This window comes from Aegilops tauschii, chromosome 4 (assembly GCF_002575655.3).
Source record: "Aegilops tauschii subsp. strangulata cultivar AL8/78 chromosome 4, Aet v6.0, whole genome shotgun sequence".
Classification (NCBI taxonomy): domain Eukaryota; kingdom Viridiplantae; phylum Streptophyta; class Magnoliopsida; order Poales; family Poaceae; genus Aegilops; species Aegilops tauschii.
Window position 1 is genome coordinate 78,324,771 of NC_053038.3, and position 19,717 is coordinate 78,344,487.

At 44.5% G+C, this 19,717-nt stretch overlaps 1 pseudogene; it reads left to right on the top strand.

Annotated features, from left to right (window-relative positions):
* Positions 1 to 14,044: 14,044 nt before the first annotated feature.
* On the top strand, positions 14,045 to 18,378 carry LOC109735114 (uncharacterized; annotated as a pseudogene).
* The last annotated feature ends 1,339 nt before the right edge of the window (positions 18,379 to 19,717 follow it).

Genomic DNA, 19,717 nt, shown 5'->3' on the forward strand with positions numbered 1-19,717 from the left:
GAGGGCAGCAACACAACAGCCTTGGGCGCCTCCCTCCTCCCCTGCTACACCTCTCCCTCTCGCAGAAGCTCGGCGAAGCCCTGCCGAGACCCGCTACATCCACCACCACGCCGTCGTGCTGCTGGATCTCCATCAACCTCTCATTTCCCCTTGCTGGATCAAGAAAGAGGAGACGTCGCTGCACCGTATGTGTGTTGAACGCGGAGGTGCCGTCCGTTCGGCACTCGGTCATCGGTGATTTGAATCACGGCGAGTACGACTCCGTCATCCACGTTCATTGGAACGCTTCCGCTCGCGATCTACAAGGGTATGTAGATGCACTCCTTTCCCCTCGTTGCTAGTATACTCCATAGATGGATCTTGGTTAGCATAGGAAATTTTTAAAATTATGCTACGATTCCCAACAGGAAGACGGTGGGGGAGGGGGCAACACTGCATGAAAGCTGCCACTGCGATGCTGTAGAGAAGGTGAGGGGTGAGGGGCGATGCTGCAAGGGGAGCCTCAATGCTGCTGATTGTTGTGAGTCAGCGCAGGGGACGGTAACCTATGTCGACGACCATGTGGATTGCGGCGGTGACAGTAACCAGATGTGGCTACAACCCTCAACGCGGACGAGCTACCACTGTGGCCACCGTGGAGCTGCGATGGGAGGGCCCCATGCTACAACTGTTAATGGTAGATGCTACATCCGGAGACGATGGGACCTGCAACCACAACGGTCAAGAGCTGCGGCAAGGACGGTGTCCCCATGCTACAACCATTGATGGCAGAAGCTAGATCCGACATATGCAAAAGCTACGATCGGCACCTGCAGAAGCTGCAACTGGCGAGGCGACGGGTGTGTCTAAAGGCTGGAAAGCTGCAACCGGCATGTGTGGAAGCTACGACCAGCACCAGCTGCAACTGACGGCTTGAAAAGCTTTGACCATGGTGGGGAAATCTGTAACCGGGTACCGTGAACAGGGTCCCCTCTCCCTCCGTCTCCCCAGCAGACGCTCGCGTGAATAGGTCCGCATACGCCCGTGAACGGACGGTGCTCCCGCAACCTCAACCAAGCTAGGGAGGATACAAGTAATCAAACGTTGTGCACAAAATGAATTTTTATCTCTGCATCTGCTTAATCAGACCCAACTGAGTCATACTCCCTCCGTCTTTGAAAGAGTGTAATTTCAACTTTGTTGGAAAGTCAAACATTTTTATGTTTGACCGTATTTAAACAATAATAGACCAACATTTAGGGGGAGTCCTCTGGCTTGTGAAATCCTCGTATCCAGCCTCGGAGTCCAGCCGAACGGTTCCAATCCTGGTTATTGGGCCGAGAAGCTGGCTCTGGACTACGTGCAAAATTGACGGAGTCGAGGAGCTGGAAAAAGGTGGCTCCACGAAAATTGGGAAGCGAGAGTTGGCTCAATTTACAACTGATTGCCTGACCGTAGGTACCGCTTCGAGGCAGCGCTCGTCTCCTCCCTCGACTCGATCCACTGCTCCCCCGTTCCCCTCCACGCCCGCGACGAACCCTAGCGCGCCGCCACGACCACCCAACCGGCGCGGGAACCGGCGACCGCCCTCCCCACCGCCACGCTCGCCCTCCTCCACCTCCCTTCTGACCGGAACTCGACCCCGCCGTCCCCGACCGGAGCTCTTCCCCGCCGCGTCGACCGAAGTTCTTCGAAGCCGTCCCGACCGGAGATCGACCCCGCCGTCCCCAACCACCGGAGCACGCAGGCTGCGTTAGACGAGCTTGTCCCCGACCTCCTTCTCTGCCTCCTCGAGTACCTCGTCCGTGTCTCTGAAGAAAAAATCGAATTCATTTCACAGTAGCCCACGTATGCCCAGGCCGAAGAGAAAGGAGGCCTGCTAAAATGGGCCGAACAAGCACTTTCTGGCCTTTTGGCCTCGTCGATCGCTGCCTGCGAGAAGCTGCCGCACCGAATATATCAGTAGCTCCAGGAGTTTACGTGGGAAGATGGCGGCTGGATCTGGGTGGCGGATTTAAGGATTTTGCAGCCGTGGGAAACTACCGAACACGCCCTTATGCCATCAAATTAATAGCATTAGATTCATGATAAAATATATTTTTGTCATATATCTATTTGGTTTCACAAGCATTGACATATTTTTGCACAAATTCGGTCAAACTTTGAAATAGTTTGACCCTTCAACAAAGTTGAAAATACACTCTTTCAAGGACGAAGGGAGTACATGTAAAGATGAAAAAAATGCCCCTACCCAAACACGCGCCTAGTAGGGACGAAAAACGGAGCGGAAACGGACGGAACTGAGTGCTATCATATTTGTTTTCATTTTTTTTTGCAGAAGCGGAAATGAATACGGAAACACCGGAAATGAATACGGAAACAGATACTATCGGAAACGGACACGGAGCGAATACAAAGCGGATACGGAAATAGAAATAGGCATTGATCGAAACTTAAAAACCCTTAAATCATAGAGAAATACACACAAAAACAAACAAATCTAATGAGTTGTTAACATGGCTACAAAATAATATCATTATGTTAGCAACTTAGCGTAGTATTGTAGTAGTACCGGACAATTGCGTATAGGGTCAAGCTGAGTACATGTGTGGTAGTAGAAGTTGGGCCTTAGATCCATTCTACTAACTGTGTCATTGGGTTCTCTTTGGTGGTTGGGCTACAAAGCTGTAGCGACCAGACCTCAAATGGTCTGTGCTGCTGTGCACCAGTGTCATCCCTGGATCAGTAATGCTGACACGCACAGTACAAATGGAGGATTTATAACAGAGTAGCAATCACACACTTATTACATTGAATATCTCCGAAGAGATTAAGTATGATAAATATGGCTTAAGGCCATCTAATAACGATAACAGGGGAAGACTTGGAAGATAAGTGAGTCCATCAACTCCAGCGGCATCACTGAGTATAAGACCACGACCTAAGGCACCTTACTCGTCGTCTGAAAAGTCTGCAACATGAAACGTTGCAGCCCGAAAACGGGTCAGCACATAGAATATGCTGGCAATGTAACACATAGAGAGTAATGAACAATAATAATGCTATACTACATGCATATAAGGCTGGTGGAAAGCTCTACGGTTAAAGTTTATGCGTAAAGCCAATTTTTCCCTACTGCAAAGGAATAAATTTTATTTAACTATCATGGTGGTTGTTAAACATTGAGAAGGTACCTCCAACTCAATCCCAATTAAGTATCATCATTAACCCAACAAAATTAATTAAAAGTAACATGGTGATGAGATTCAAATGATAATCCAGGTACTAGATACTCAAGTTGTCCATAACCGGGGACACGGCTAACCATGATTAGTTTGTACACTTTGCAGAGGTTTGCGCACTTTTCCCCACAAGACTCGATCGCCTCCGCTTGATTCTCGCACTACATGATGTTTGAGAAACGGATGACCGAGACACAGTCTTTCAGAAACAATCACTCTTTACTCTGGATGGACCGGTATACCTACTTTCCCCTACATCTGCTAGCCCACCTCTTCAAGAGATCATGTAACCTACTCAACTATGCTAGAGCCCATAATAGCTTGTGGCTGCACACGGAAGTTTCTAGCATGAATAATCTTATGATCCCTTTGAGCCTGGGTGGCGGACCTTATAAAATCAGACAACACTGGGTTCTCCAGGTGCCTCAATCCACCCAGATGTGAGTTTTAGTTGCCACCTTAAGTTGAACCATTAATAAACATCTCACATCTGTCATGAATATCTCTCAAAACCCAATCCACCTCTACGAGCATAGCATGGCAATATAATAGCAACGTAGAAGTAACTCCCAAGGGTTTGATAAGAAAACAGGTAATAGGTACTACCTCAACTACTTCCCAGTTCCCACAATTTAATCAGGTCCTAATCATGCAATTGTTTGAGGAATAGATCTAATGCAATAAAACTGGGTATGGAAAGTATGATCAAAGTGTTACTTGCCTTGCTGATGATCCGCAAAACCTAGCGATTCGAAGTAACAAGCGGCACACTCCGGGTACTCTATCTCAGACAAACAAGCAAACAATAAGTACTCATCTAATGCACAGGTAAAACTCGAATGAAAGATCCAACCAGAACGTTCAACTTAAGAACTCCGGTTTGCAAAAAGAATCAACTCGAAAGAAGCAACGAAAGTCAAACGGCGAAAGAAACAAGCTTCGTTTACTAATCTGGATCTAGGTCAAATTTTACTGTAGCAAAAACTTGTTTGAGTAGGTTAAACGGAAAGAGAATTTCGAGACGAAACTCTAGGCGCTTGAATCGCCTAATTCCGATAAACGAGCGAGAAGTTAAACAAAAACGAAGATTCGATCAGAAATCGAATCTGAGAAAAATAGCGGAAAAATCCGACGAAAAAGAAAAACGGACGAACGGTTAAAGAACGGACGTTCGTTAACAGAGAAAAACCGACGAACGCGTTCGTTAAAACGAACGGTTCGGTGAACGCTTGCAAAATAACAAAACCGAAAAAACCAATCTAGGGTTTTTTTTAAACGAACGGTTTTAAAACAAAAAACAAAAACCGGCGACGAATGGCGGCGAGGTACCTCGTCGGGGGCGGGCTCCGGCGGGGCTTGGCCGGCTCCGGCGAGGGCGGCGGGGTGCGGGGGTGCTCGGGGGGGGGGGCGAGGGGCAGCGGCAAACGGCGGCGGCGGCGGCTCCCGTGCTCGACTCCGGCGGCGGCGGGGCGGGCAAGTGCGGCGGCGGCGGGGGTGAGAGAAGAGGGGGGGGCGGCGGTATTTATATGGGGGGTGGAGGTGGCTTGGGGAAGGGGGCGGGCGGCGGCTCCCGTGTGCGAGCGGGACTCGGCGGCGGCGGCTCCCGTGCGTGAGGAGGGCGACGCGGGGATGGGCCGGCGGGCTGGCGCGGCTGGGCTCGGCCCAGTCGGGCGCTGCGCTGTTTTTTTTAAATACGTTCCGCGGAAAATAATTCGTAGAAAAATAAATAAAAGTCCAAAAAAGATAAAATAAATTTTTCCCGTCTAGTTAGAAAATCTAGAATAGGGTGAACATTTTTTAACACAAAATAAATATTTTGAAAACATGCAATATTTTTAATGCAATAAAAATTGCAAATAAAATCCGAATAAAATCCAATAGATGATTTTAACATTTTTCCTCCGGTATTTCAATTGTTTTGGAGAAGTCATATTTTCTCCTCTCATTTATTTTGTTTAATGAAATATTTTTCCGGAGAGAAAATAATTAAAACCAAAATCCTCGTCTTATTATTTGATGAAAATCAAATATGAAAATTCGAGAAAATCCCCAACTCTCTCCGAGGGTCATTGAGTTGCTTAGGATTTATCGAGGATTTGTCAAAATGCAATAAAATATGATATGCAATGATGATCTATGTATAACATACCAAATTGAAAATTTGGGATGTTACAAACCTACCCCCCTTAAGATGAATCTCGCCCTCGAGATTCGGGTTGGCTAGAAAACAGGTGGGAGTGGTCCTTCCGTAGATCTTCCTCTCGTTCCCAGGTGGCTTCATCTTCCGTGTGGTGACTCCACTGGACTTTGCAAAACTTGATAACCTTACTGCGGGTAACTCGGCTGGCATACTCAAGAATCTTAACTGGTTTCTCCTCATAGGTCAAATCACTTTCCAGCTGAATCGCTTCCAGTGGCACAGTATCTCTCAGTGGTATCTCAGCCATCTCTGCGTGGCACTTCTTCAACTGGGAAACGTGAAATACATCATGAACTCCCGACAATCCTTCGGGCAATTCCAGCTTGTAGGCAACCTCTCCCATACGTTCCACAACTCTGTATGGTCCGATAAAACGGGGCGCTAACTTTCCCTTAACTCCAAAGCGCTTCACTCCTCGAAGTGGTGATACTCGAAGATACACTCTGTCTCCGACTTCGTGAACTATCACTTTTCGTTTAGAATCAGCATAACTCTTCTGCCTGGACTGGGCTACCTTGAGCCTGTCGCGAATCAACCTTACTTTCTGTTCAGACTCCTTAATCAAATCTGGTCCAAACAACTGACGGTCTCCAACTTCGTCCCATAACAACGGTGTTCTACACCTCCTTCCGTACAAGGCTTCGAAAGGGGCCATCTTCAAACTGGTTTGATAACTGTTGTTATACGAAAACTCTGCATATGGCAAATTATCGTCCCAACTAGATCCATAATCTAGTGCACATGCTCTCAACATGTCCTCCAAAATCTGGTTGACTCTCTCGGTCTGTCCATCTGTCTGCGGGTGGAAAGCTGTACTAAATTCCAGCCTGGTTCCCAATGTTTCATGTAACTGCTTCCAAAACTTCGAGGTAAATTGGGTTCCTCTGTCTGATACAATGGTCCTCGGAACTCCATGCAAACATACGATCCTGGTCATGTATATCTTTGCCAACTTAGCACTGGTGTAAGTGGTCTTCACTGGAATGAAATGAGCCACTTTCGTCAAACGGTCGACTACAACCCATATTGAGTCATAGCCTGAACGAGTCCTGGGCAATCCCGTGATAAAATCCATGCCTATTTTATCCCACTTCCATTCGGGTATTGGCAATGGTTGTAGCAATCCTGCTGGCTTCTGATGCTCTGCCTTCACTCTCTGACATACATCACAAACTGCTACATACTCAGCAATATCCTTCTTCATTCCGGTCCACCAGAAAGTATTCTTCAGATCCAAATACATCTTGGTATTCCCTGGGTGAATCGAGTACGGTGAATCATGGGCTTCTTGCAAAATCAACTTCCTGATCTCCGGATCATTTGGCACATATACGCGGTCCTCAAACCATAAGGTATCGTGCTCATCCTCACGAAATCCCTTGGCTTTTCCTTTGCTCATCTTCTCCTTTATCTCTTCGATCTCCTTGTCTGTCTTCTGAGCTTCTCTGATCCTTTCCATCAAGGTAGACTGTATCTCCAATGTCGCTAAATAGCCTCTTGGGACTATCTCCAAACATAGCTCGCGAAGATCCTCGGCTAACTCCTGAGGTAACTCTCCTGTCATGAGGGTGTTGACATGACTCTTGCGGCTCAACGCGTCTGCTACTACGTTAGCCTTTCCTGGGTGATAATGCAATCTCATATCATAATCCTTAATGAGCTCCAACCATCTCCTCTGTCTGAGATTTAACTCCTTCTGCGTGAAAATATACTTCAAACTCTTGTGATCCGTGTACAGCTCACAATGGTTCCCGATGAGAAAATGTCTCCATGTCTTCAATGCATGCACCACGGCTGCTAATTCCAAATCATGCGTAGCATAATTCTTCTCATGGGGTTTAAGTTGTCGTGAAGCATATGACACAACTCTTCCTTCCTGCATAAGCACTGCTCCAAGTCCTCGACGAGAAGCGTCGCAATAAACTTCATAATCCTTGCGTTGATCTGGCAGAATCAACACTGGTGAGGTAACCAATCGTTTCTTCAACTCCTGGAAACTAGCTTCACATTCCTCAGTCCAATTGAATTTGGTGTCCTTCTTCAATAGCTCAGTCATGGGCTTAGCAATCCTTGAGAAATTCTCGATGAATCTCCGATAGTATCCTGCAAGTCCAAGAAAACTCCGGATTTCTCCAACTGTCGTGGGTGATTCCCAACTTGTTACTGTGTCAACCTTGGCAGGGTCTACTGCTATTCCTTCTCCAGAAATAACATGTCCGAGGAATCCAACTTTTTTCAGCCAAAATTCGCATTTGCTGAATTTGGCATATAACTGATGTTCTCTAAGCTTCTCAAGTACTAATCGCAAATGCTCCTCATGCTCTTCCTCATTCTTGGAAAAGATTAAAATATCATCAATGAACACCACGACGAACTTATCCAGAAATTCCATAAACACTTTGTTCATCAGGTTCATAAAATAGGCAGGCGCGTTAGTCAGACCAAATGACATAACGGTATACTCATACAATCCATATCTGGTGGTAAATGCCATCTTGGGTATATCCTGCTCTCGAATCTTTAACTGATGGTATCCTGATCGTAGATCGATCTTGGAAAATACTTTAGCTCCTTGTAGGCGGTCAAACAAATCATTGATCATCGGCAGCGGGTACTTGTTTTTGATGGTCACTTCATTCAATCCTTGGTAATCAACAACCATCCTCAGCGATCCATCTTTCTTCTCCACTAGAAGTACTGGTGATCCCCAAGGTGACGAACTTGGGCGAATATAGCCTTTATCCAGTAACTCCTTGATCTGCTTCTTAATTTCCTCCAAATCCTTTGCGGGCATCCTGTACGGTCTCTTAGATATTGGCCCTGTGCCTGGCAAAAGTTCAATCAAAAACTCAATGTCTCTATCTGGTGGCATGCCTGGCAACTCTTCTGGAAATACATCCGGGTAATCCTTCACCACTGGTACTTCCTCCTGTACAACTCCTGATAAGGAATTCACTTGAGTCCTCTTCGGCATATGCCGGGATACATACTTGATCCTTTTTTCCTTTCGGGGTGGTAAGCAAAATCGTCTTGTTGGCACAATCGATGTTTCCTCCATACAACGATAGCCAATCCATTCCCAAAATCACATCCAAACCTTGCGACTCCAAAACTATGAGGTCTGATGGGAAAACATGCCTTCCAATGGCCAATGGTATCTGAAAACATCCTTGGCTGGCCATATATTCTGCTCCTGGCGAGGTTACTAACATAGGAGTTTTAAGAACTTGGGTGGACATCTTAAACTTATTCACGGATCCCCTTGATATGTATGAATGCGATGCACCAGTATCGAAAAGAACGGTTGCAGTAAATGACTTAACCAAAAACTTACCTATTACTGCATCAGGCTGAGCTTCAACCTCCTCCACGCTCACGTGGTTCACATGTCCTTTGTTGAACGGGTTCGGCTTCTTCCCAGAGCTTCCATTGCCATTTCCATTTTGGGCTTCAGGACAATCAGTTGCATAATGTCCAGTCTTCTGGCACTTGAAACAAGTAATGTGGCTTAGATCCCTCTTGGTTGGGGTAGATGGGTTGGTGCGGTTCTGTCCGTTGCTTCCTCCATTCCCATTACCATTCTTGGAGCCATTATGGTTGTGCGAACTACCTCCTCCATGGGTATGCTGAAACTGTCCTCCCGGTTTCGGGGCAAATCGTGGCTTCTGCTGAGCTCCGGAATTATACTTTCCTTGTCCATACTTCCTCTTGCGGTTTTCAATCTGTTGTTGCTTTCCTTCGATCATGAGAGCTCTATCTACCAACTCCTGGTAGTTGTTGAAGGTTGCTACCATCAACTGCATACTCAGTTCATCATTCAGTCCTTCCAAAAACTTCTCCTGCTTGGCTGCATCTGTAGCAACGTCATCTGGTGCATAACGTGCTAACTTACTGAAATCCTCCACATACTGGCCTACGGTGCGTCCTCCTTGGCGTAGGTTACGAAACTCACGCTTCTTCATAGCCATAGCTCCTGCTGAAACATGAGCTGTACGGAAAGCTTGCTGAAACTGGTCCCATGTGACGGTGTCAATAGGGTGCGTGGCTGTATAATTCTCCCACCATGATGCTGCGGGTCCATCAAGCTGATGTGCGGCAAAACGCACTCTTTCCGCATCTGTGCATCCTGCAGTGGTCAACTCCCTTCCAACTTTGCGGAGCCAATCATCTGCAACAATCGGCTCGGTGCTACTGGAAAACACCGGCGGGTTTAGCCTTAAGAAACGGGCTAAGTGATCAACAGGTGGTGGTGGCGGTGGGTTGTTGTTGTTGTTGTTGCCTTGGTTCTGCACTAACACTTGCATCAGGGCATTCTGTTGCTGAATCAACTGGGTGATCTCTGGCGGGAAAACAAATCCGGTGTCGCGTCTCGGAGGCATCTGATAGGTTTAGAAAAGGTGAGAGTTAAGAATAGAATGAGGTCTAGAGAGAAAACACTACCCATATGCTCATGAGACAAATACAATCAATATCACTCAATCAATTCAAACAAGGCAAAACAATCGATCTAACTAGCGTTACAAAGTGCTTGAACTATACTATTAAATGGGGGAAAACTACTACTGATGTGGTGGTCTAATAAAAATTCTAATCCGTTGAAGACTCCATGATGTCTGCTCCAGCTTCGTCAACCCAGTCATCTTCACTTGGTTCCGAGTCGGTGTCGTCGATAATGATGTAGTTAACCGGGCAAGTGCATTCGTCGACTTCTGCTTTTGGCACTGGATTTCCCATGAATACTCCAATCTTCTTCTCCAGGTCGTCATTCTTCCCTACTAGTGCGATGATTTCCTCCATATAATCCTCGCGTGTAGCCTTGAGTTCTTCTTGGAGCTCCTTGATCTTCGTCAATGCCTTCTTCAGTTCTTCCTTGTCCGTGCACATCTGGTTCTCCTGGCGACGAATATGTTGGTTTTGCTCCTGGATGAAAGCTTCAATTGATCCATCCTTCTTGGTTCTGATCATCTCCCATTGCGCGTCTCGGCGTCCACAAATTTGGTAAATTGTATCCTTAAGCTCCTGGTGATAGACTTCTCCAATGCGTCCCATGGCGATGTGTGCGGCCATGCTCTTCCCTAAACTCCAGGTTGGTGCTTCGAAAACCAATCTTATGGGTTCAGTAACTGGCACAAACGTCCTTCCTGGAATAAGAACTTGAATCTTCCAGCTCTCCTCTTCGGGTAATGTGGCGTTGTAGGTTCCGGTGATGCTTGGTATTCCTATGTTCAAATACTTAGTGACTTCCTTCAAGTGTCGACCAAAAGGCGTGTCTTCATCTGGTTGCATGAACTTGCTCCTTGCATCCGCCATTCCTAAAAGAGTAGAAAAAGGAGAGGGGTCAGAAATGAGAAGAGAGAAGCTTTCTAGGGCTTAAGCTTAGTGGTCGTGTCCTACAGTCAACGTGTGCTCTGATACCACCTTTGTAGCGACCAGACCTCAAATGGTCTGTGCTGCTGTGCACCAGTGTCATCCCTGGATCAGTAATGCTGACACGCACAGTACAAATGGAGGATTTATAACAGAGTAGCAATCACACACTTATTACATTGAATATCTCCGAAGAGATTAAGTATGATAAATATGGCTTAAGGCCATCTAATAATGATAACAGCGGAAGACTTGGAAGATAAGTGAGTCCATCAACTCCAGCGGCATCACTGAGTATAAGACCACGACCTAAGGCACCTTACTCGTCGTCTGAAAAGTCTGCAACATGAAACGTTGCAGCCCGAAAACGGGTCAGCACATAGAATATGCTGGCAATGTAACACATAGAGAGTAATGAACAATAATAATGCTATACTACATGCATATAAGGCTGGTGGAAAGCTCTACGGTTAAAGTTTATGCGTAAAGCCAATTTTTCCCTACTGCAAAGGAATAAATTTTATTTAACTATCATGGTGGTTGTTAAACATTGAGAAGGTACCTCCAACTCAATCCCAATTAAGTATCATCATTAACCCAACAAAATTAATTAAAAGTAACATGGTGATGAGATTCAAATGATAATCCAGGTACTAGATACTCAAGTTGTCCATAACCGGGGACACGGCTAACCATGATTAGTTTGTACACTTTGCAGAGGTTTGCGCACTTTTCCCCACAAGACTCGATCGCCTCCGCTTGATTCTCGCACTACATGATGTTTGAGAAACGGATGACCGAGACACAGTCTTTCAGAAACAATCACTCTTTACTCTGGATGGACCGGTATACCTACTTTCCCCTACATCTGCTAGCCCACCTCTTCAAGAGATCATGTAACCTACTCAACTATGCTAGAGCCCATAATAGCTTGTGGCTGCACACGGAAGTTTCTAGCATGAATAATCTTATGATCCCTTTGAGCCTGGGTGGCGGACCTTATAAAATCAGACAACACTGGGTTCTCCAGGTGCCTCAATCCACCCAGATGTGAGTTTTAGTTGCCACCTTAAGTTGAACCATTAATAAACATCTCACATCTGTCATGAATATCTCTCAAAACCCAATCCACCTCTACGAGCATAGCATGGCAATATAATAGCAACGTAGAAGTAACTCCCAAGGGTTTGATAAGAAAACAGGTAATAGGTACTACCTCAACTACTTCCCAGTTCCCACAATTTAATCAGGTCCTAATCATGCAATTGTTTGAGGAATAGATCTAATGCAATAAAACTGGGTATGGAAAGTATGATCAAAGTGTTACTTGCCTTGCTGATGATCCGCAAAACCTAGCGATTCGAAGTAACAAGCGGCACACTCCGGGTACTCTATCTCAGACAAACAAGCAAACAATAAGTACTCATCTAATGCACAGGTAAAACTCGAATGAAAGATCCAACCAGAACGTTCAACTTAAGAACTCCGGTTTGCAAAAAGAATCAACTCGAAAGAAGCAACGAAAGTCAAACGGCGAAAGAAACAAGCTTCGTTTACTAATCTGGATCTAGGTCAAATTTTACTGTAGCAAAAACTTGTTTGAGTAGGTTAAACGGAAAGAGAATTTCGAGACGAAACTCTAGGCGCTTGAATCGCCTAATTCCGATAAACGAGCGAGAAGTTAAACAAAAACGAAGATTCGATCAGAAATCGAATCTGAGAAAAATAGCGGAAAAATCCGACGAAAAAGAAAAACGGACGAACGGTTAAAGAACGGACGTTCGTTAACAGAGAAAAACCGACGAACGCGTTCGTTAAAACGAACGGTTCGGTGAACGCTTGCAAAATAACAAAACCGAAAAAAAACCGATCTAGGTTTTTTTTTAAACGAACGGTTTTTAAAAAAAAAACAAAAACCGGCGACGAACGGCGGCGAGGTACCTCGTCGGGGGCGGGCTCTGGCGGGGCTTGGCCGGCTCCGGCGAGGGCGGCGGGGTGCGGGGGTGCTCGGGGGGGGGGGGGGGCGAGGGGCGGCGGCAAACGGCGGCGGCGGCGGCTCCCGTGCTCGACTCCGGCGGCGGCGGGGCGGGCTAGCGGCGGCGGCGGGGGTGAGAGAAGAGGGGGGGGGCGGCGGTATTTATATGGGGGGTGGAGGTGGCTTGGGAAGGGGGCGGGCGACGGCTCCCGTGTGCGAGCGGGACTCGGCGGCGGCGGCTCCCGTGCGTGAGGAGGGCGACGCGGGGATGGGCCGGCGGGCTGGCGCGGCTGGGCTCGGCCCAGTCGGGCGCTGCGCTGTTTTTTTTAAATACGTTCCGCGGAAAATAATTCGTAGAAAAATAAATAAAAGTCCAAAAAAGATAAAATAAATTTTCCCCGTCTAGTTAGAAAATCTAGAATAGGGTGAACATTTTTTTAACACAAAATAAATATTTTGAAAACATGCAATATTTTTAATGCAATAAAAATTGCAAATAAAATCCGAATAAAATACAATAGATGATTTTAACATTTCCTCTAGTATTTCAATTGTTTTGGAGAAGTCATATTTTCTCCTCTCATTTATTTTGTTTAATGAAATATTTTTCCGGAAAGAAAATAATTAAAACCAAAATCCTCGTCTTATTATTTGATGAAAATCAAATATGAAAATTCGAGAAAATCCCCAACTCTCTCCGAGGGTCCTTGAGTTGCTTAGGATTTATCGAGGATTTGTCAAAATGCAATAAAATATGATATGCAATGATGATCTATGTATAACATACCAAATTGAAAATTTGGGATGTTACAAAAGCAGCTATAGGTCTATAGTAAAAACAGAAATTCCATATTCACGGAAACGAAATGTTCCATTTCCATGCATGTTCCACCGGAAAACACCGTTCCGTTTTTGTTTCCGTTTCCGCATAAAAAAATTCCATTTCCACTTCCGTTTTGCAAATTTCCGTTTCCGTTTTCATATTTTCTCTTCATTTCCATTTTTCCTCCGGAAAAACGGAAAGTTTCCACTCCATTTTCATCCCTAGCGCCTAGTAACGCGGAATACAAAATTTATTCCCCTCTCCCTTCCACTCCCCAGCAGGCATTCCCGTAAACCAGGTCCGCGTACACCCACGAGAGGGCCGCGGCCTGAGCCACGGCCCACAGCCGTGCGCCGGGTCCAGCGTGCACCAAATAAACCACAGCGTTGCCTAAAAAAAACAAATAAACCACAGCGAGATAGCGAGGGAGGATGTCCAAATTCCAACCCCCCGCTTGCATTCCAATTTCAAAAGAGAAAAAAAAAACGCTTGCAACCGGCGAAGCCTTCTTCTGGAAGCCTCCCTGCCACTGCCGACGAGCGCGAGGCCGCCCACCCATGGCTCCGCCGTTCGTCTACGCCCGCAGCTCCGGCGACGGCACGGGTACGGCGAGGCTCCCCCACTCTCCCCTCCTCTTCCTCTCCCTCTCTCTCTTCGGCTCTCTCCGTTTCTCTCTCTAATTACGGGCGATTTGCCCCGCGCGCTTACTTTGTGTGTGCAGCTCACGACGCGGCCCTGCGAGCGGCCTTCTACGGCGACCTCCGGCGTCTCAGAGGTTGGCCTCTCCTCCTCTTCCTCCGCCCCATCCCCATGCTCCTGGGCCTCCCCGGGCCTCGCTTGGCCATAATTTGTTGGGTTGGGCTAGGGTTTTGCTCTGGCTGCGGCCGTGATCGAGTTCCCGGCGGCTGGATTAGGTATGTCGTTACAGGATGAGATGGTGCAATTGCCACCGCTGTTCTGTTAGCCACACCAATTCGGGTCCTATTTGATTTGTAGGACACTAGGAATGGTCCCTCGTTAATTTTCCTCCTGCACTTGACTTGTGTGGACTGTGGAGTAGTATGCTGTTAATTTTGGGGTCAGCTTTCGCGCTGCAGACAATTAAGTGTAAAATTTTCCTCCTTGTGTGGACTAGCAGTTAATTCGCTGCTGTACAATCAGATGTGGAGCCACATGACTTATGGAATTATTTTATTCACGGCAGGAAGCTGTAAGGTTACTGAGTTCCTACTTTCAAAAGGAGTACCTGTTGACATACACTATGGCTATGGTACACCACTCCATCTAGCTGCTACCAATGAACAAGATAAAATAGTGAAGATTTTGTTGGAACACCATGCAGATGTATATAACCCTTACCATTTCTTATTTTCATTTTTCGTTTTCTAGATTTTGTTCCTTTGTATTTGATGATAATTATTACTCTTGGACCATAGAGAAATTCTCATGTTTTTCTTTCAGGCTAACACCAGTGTCACCAGTTTGGGTTCTGCGTTGATGGGTGCTCTTTTATGCCGTTCATTGAAGTGCATGAAGCTGCTGATTAAGGCCAGTATTCTATTGTCTATATTTGTTCATTGTTATGTTCTGATTTTACACCGAGATGGAACCATGAAATGTTTTATTCCACAATCCTTTTCACAGGGTGGTGCTGATGTCAATCGGATGACCTCACTTCTGATGACTCCGTTAGTGTTCACTGCAGGGCGCAAAGACTACACCAACTTTATGCAATTTCTGTTAAAGGCAGGAGCGGATCCTAATATTCCTGATGGTGTATGTTTTCCTTATTTTCTTGATCTATTGTACTAAAACTTATGCTGACAGTATTATTCAACTCTTAAGGAGGATAGTTAAGCTTTAGCAATGAATTCATGGTGCTTTTAGTCTTTGACTATGTGATGAGAAGTTTGCATTTATCTATGTGCAGGCAATAGGTAGGCGTGTGAGCTACAATTTTAACGGTTTATATCAACAAATGCATATTGATGTTGTTGACTAAAAGAAGTTTGACTTAGGAGAGAACTAGAAAATATTTTGGAATGAAGTAGCAAATTTTGAGTTCTGGAGCATGCTCTGTTCTGTGCAATCCTGTATATATGTATATCGTTAGTCTGAAATGTTTTTGAATATGGTGGATGTCCTTGTATTGAGCCCACAGATAGCCAAGATATGTCAGTGTTTCTCTATTTAATATGAGGCCGGTGCTTAACTTAACAGTTGATGAGATAGCGACATCTCATAATGCAGCATTCAGGCTTCAGGGTAGCCGCATTTTCCAAATGTACTCATCCAGCAATCACTAAAATGACTTGACTTCTCTTAGCTTACTTTATGTTGTTTTCTTCATCCCAGCGGTTGGTACTTTTTCAATTACTCTAAAGTGTCAAATTAAAATTCATGTATAGCTATTTGTCCTTGTTGTTTTTATCTATATAATTCATGGGGACTCCTAAAGGGCATGCCACTAAAAATTATTGTTGCTTCTCAATTTCAATTCTTGCTGAAATGCCTGTTTTTAATCCCTTGCTGAAGGATGGCCTTTTGGTATGTTGTCGGAGTATATTGACTGTTTAAATTGCTACTAGAATTTAGAAATGCTTGCTGGGATAAATCCTGGTTGAAACATTTGGTACCAACATTATGTAAACCCTGGTTCTCTCCCATGGCATTGCAGTTTATTATATGGGTTATATCTTTTCATAATTTTCATATTCTTTTACTGCATTCTATAGGGTCCTTTAGTTATGTAGTTAATTTCAAAAGAGTTGACATTTTTCCTTTTGTTGCCCAGTTTGGTAGGTTACCAATAGAGCATGCTGCTAGACGTGACTGTATGGAACAAGTTGAAATGCTGTTTCCTTTGACTTCCGCAATTCCATCTATCCCAAACTGGAGTATAGATGGAATCATCTCATATGAAAAATTTGAAAGTGCAAAGCCACTGGTACGTTATTTGTTGCTGTTGCGCCCCGTGGATAAATTTTACTCCCTCATATATTGGTTGTAATAACATCTTATATTATGGGACGGAGGGACTACTTGAATGGCTGGTCATATTTTTTGCTCGCCAGTCCTGAATTTGTCCGTCAACTGTTATGACTTGGACTTACTATATATGCATGAGATCACACTTAAAATGATAGTCATGACCTTTTTATGGTTTTTCTTCAGAGCATCACCTCATCATAACCATTAAATTGAAGTAGTTAAAGCTCTTAGAACAAACTACCAATTATAATTTTGGAAGGACCAGATTTGGACCCCTTATTAGTTCTTGGCTGTTCAATAAAAAAAGTAACTTGGTTGTTCAGTATCGATTCATGAACTGCTGTAAACTTCTCGTCATGCGTAGTCTTCAAGAGACAGGAGTGCTTTACAAGCATATATACTGTCGATGTGAAGTTGTGAACTGTGAAATATACAAATATAGACAATGTGCTATACAGCTATACTTGTGATCAAATTCTTGTTGTGTGAGTAACTGCTGCCTTTTGCTGTGCTATACAGCTATACTTGAGAAATTACCTCAATGTGCACTTTGCATTGCAGCATAAGCATATCAGATACGAAGCTATGGCAAATGTGTAACAGAGTTGTTAAGTTTCTGTTTTAATTGGAATATCTTTGAAACGACGCTTCATTCCTTAATTTTTTGCATTGTTCTATCATTCAGGATCAGAGGCACCTTGAGCGAGCAAAAGCTATATTCAAGTCACAGGCAGATTATGCATTCAGGCTGAAGGACTAAGTTCGCATCAAAATCATATGATCTGGTAAGCCCCTTAAACCTTATCTATGGACAATGGTGGTTTAGAAGGCGACATTTTTCTAGGGACCGATTGCAGAACATTATTTGTTTGCTAACAAGGTTTCTAATATTGTTCTCTAGTTTCCCTGTTTATTATCTGTTAGTTTGCCATTATGATGTATTTCTGTTGGACTAATATTATTTTGCCGGACTAATCTTCCTAACCTGTCATCATGAGAAGATAATCGCATAACCTGTTGTGTTTGACCGACCATAGGCAATAGATGCCGCACCGAGTGCAACATTGTACGCAAACAGGAGTCTTTGTAAACTGATGTTGGACGATGGTGAAGGTGCTCTGTCAGACGCTCTCAGCTGCAGAATGCTGCGACCTAACTGGGCAAAAGCTTGCTACCGTCAGGCTGCAGCTCACATGCTTCTCAAAGTGAGTTACTACACGTCTAGCTTGCCATCGTGTTTCCCTACTCTACAGTCTATGCAGTCGCTCATGTGCCTTTGATGTGCTCTACGTCTAGGAGTATAAGCAAGCTTGTGACGCTCTCCTGGACGCTCAAAAATTAGATCCTGGAAACATAGAGGCGGAGAGAGAGCTACGGTAATCTACTGTCTTGTACTTGTTTCTTTTGTAGCATGAATGATATGTACTTCCATACTAACGACCAGCAGTCGCACGCTGGACCAGCGCGTCGAATTCCATTAGCATTTCCATTTCAATTTCACCAAACTGGAGACTAACATTTCCATTTCAACTTTTGGTGCTATTGTTCCATATAGCTCTGTGGGTTAAAGCTGAAATTTGTTCCATTTTGGTTTAACTCTGTACAGGAAAGCCAGGGAATTAATGAAAGCTCCTGGTGAAGCTGATAAGTGAAGCATGGTGGTTAGCATCAGAGTAGAGCTTGTGCTTTATGCTTTGTTAGGCAGAAGTTCTTTTGGCTTGCATTAGAGTAGTTGTTCAACTGAATGTGATGGTACTTGCTGTAAAACTTGCTCACTTGTGTAGAAAAGAGCTGAATCAGGCAGGAAGCTGGAGTGCTGAAATGTCGATGGGGCTTTACCACTTGAGTTAATTACATTACAAGTTTTACTGAATCTAGCACAAATGCGAACGATGTTTCCTTATGAATTTTGAATACAGTACCTTCCAAGTTTTCATACTGCAGTTGAGAACAGAAAAAACTGAAACAGTACCACCCTTTCATTTGCATCTTCCAGCATTTTTGGGCCATTCAGTCATTCTCAGTTACATGAGGAAGATTCTATTCAACATGGTTGCTGGCTCATTGCTTCTGCGAATAAGCATGCACTCCTCTACATATTGATTGTTTCAGTAATAATACATTTATAAACATCATCTGGATTGCAAAGTTTCTTTATAATTGTACATCTCAAGATCAATTGGTTAGAGAAGTAGCAGCTAGTGACTACTGTAGATGAAAAAGAATACTGTACATCGGCTGGAATTGCATTGGATGCATCCATGCCAGGGAGTACCTCTGTTCCGAAATATAAGTCTTTTTATAGATTCCACTACGAATTACATATGGATGTATATAGACATATTTTAGAATGTAGATTTACTAATTTTGCTCCGTATGTAGTCCGCATTGAAATCTCTAAAAAGACTTATATTTAGGAACGGAGGGAGTACCTTGCAAATTCCGCTGAGAAATCATACATGCAGATGATGGGTACAACGCCCATACCTCATTGAAACACAATAACGGCTTCCTTGTTCATGTAAAATGGCGAAAGAATTAGAGTTTGAGCATAATTACTAATTCAAATTGGTTCAAGTCCTCGAGACCCTAATCTACATGCCTTCTACAAAAATGGAGAAATTTCAAATAAATTTGGAGGATCGTCAAGCATATGATGCCTACAAGTCGTGGAATGTGATCACTGGCTTAAATGTCTAGGGGTTAAACACATGACACTGATCTGTGCCCTGTCAAAGACACTTTAAGCTCTCAACATGTGCAGTTTAGCACATTTTTTTCTGCAACATTGCTCTTAATGACCAATTTTATGAAGCTGAAGTAAATTTTCTAGTCGTCCAAAAAAGTAGCTGAAGTAATTTTTTTTCCTTTTAGATCATCACTAATTATACAATATATTCTCATATTGTATTTATTGATGTTTCATATGCCCATATGTTTTCTATCACTACTGGGAAAATCGTCGTTACCGAGTACATTGCTGTTTGCCGAGTACCAGACCACGGGATCACGGTAATGGCCATGTAAGCCGAGTGTGGCTCTCGGCAGACAACAGGACACGACACACGCCGGTAGTTGCCGAGTCTCTGCTACAATGTGCTCGGCAAAAATAGAACACTCGGTTTATGTGATGTATGCCA